This window comes from Etheostoma spectabile, chromosome 17 (genome assembly GCF_008692095.1).
Source record: "Etheostoma spectabile isolate EspeVRDwgs_2016 chromosome 17, UIUC_Espe_1.0, whole genome shotgun sequence".
NCBI classification, from domain to species: Eukaryota; Metazoa; Chordata; class Actinopteri; order Perciformes; family Percidae; genus Etheostoma; species Etheostoma spectabile.
This window is the reverse complement of record NC_045749.1, coordinates 13,660,916-13,662,025: the sequence shown is the minus strand read 5'-3', so window position 1 is coordinate 13,662,025 and position 1,110 is coordinate 13,660,916. Positions and strand designations below refer to the sequence as shown.

Genomic DNA, 1,110 nt, shown 5'->3' with positions numbered 1-1,110 from the left:
TATCTATCTATCTATCTATCTATCTATCTATCTATCTATCTATCTACTCCAATAAGTCACAACAACTGACTGTCTAACATAGTTCCTCTAACGCCGGTTAAAACCCACTTGTGACCGCTGAAGTCCGGACACCATATATACTGTACATGCCTCTCACATGACTGTGTGAAGATAAAGAAGGAAGTTGTCCATCGCAGAACCAACTCCTGGCACTGAGATTATCATCATGCAGGTGGTATCTATAGACAACCAACACACGCTGTTTCAGGTAGCTTTCGTGGTTGTGACAATAACCTTATATATCTGATAATTAACTTATCTCAGGAAAATAGATTAGTACTGGGTTTTTTTTTTTCGAAAAGAGTATCAACACCTTTGCTGTTTTAGAGGCATTTCAACCCTAACAGGAAGGGTTTCTTTCTTCTTTCTTTGTATGAAAATGGACATAACAGAGCGAAATATTGGCTGGCAACAGTTTCAAGAACCCTCACTTTTGTATATGTGTTTAGGCAAGGTTGGTGCTTTTTTGGCTTCTTATTCTAGACCAGCAATAAAAGTTAGACCATAAAAGATGATGCGAAGGAGAAATCCCTTTTCTATCTCCTTCAACACAGTTGGTCAGAGCAGTAGCCACTTCACTTTGCTTGCAACGCTTTGTGCGCTTGCCATCTCTCATTTGCTGTAATGGTATTCTCTTTTGATTAGATTCCCGGCTCCTCTCTCCTCTGACCCTTTTATGCAGCATTGTACAGCATCACAGAGCCGGATCTGCACTTACAAGCTGAGATATCAGAGCACAATCCTAAAGCAGTTAAGTTGTGTAGAGTCTAAGGGGAAGTTATTGGTGAAACTCTGAGTGATAAGTGTGACTGAAGAATTGTCAATATGAGGACATTTGAATGAATGTTGAAGTTCTTTAAGTCAATAGATTATTATTTTGAGGCACTGTAAATGAGATTCCATAATGAGATAGTCCAGTCCAAACTGAAGAATGTTTGATGCTGCACCATGTTAATTATATTAATACAAAATATTAATATGGTCTTAATTATGTTAATAAAGACCATTAACGTGTGTGTGTGTGTGTGTGTGTGTGTGTGTGTGTGTGTG

General features: G+C 38.4%; 1 protein-coding gene across 5 annotated transcripts in view; it reads left to right on the top strand.

Moving 5' to 3' along the window:
• The window catches only part of arhgap22a (Rho GTPase activating protein 22a), a 14,039-nt gene that overhangs the window by 2,468 nt on the left and 10,461 nt on the right, over positions 1-1,110 (top strand). Inside the window, exon 1 of one of the 5 annotated variants that reach the window (XM_032541620.1) lies at positions 346-810. The exons of the other annotated variants lie outside the window; for them this stretch is intronic. The gene's annotated coding sequence lies outside the window, so the exon portion shown is untranslated. Of the gene's footprint in view, positions 1-345; positions 811-1,110 lie in introns of those variants that run through there. 5 annotated transcript variants of the gene reach the window in all.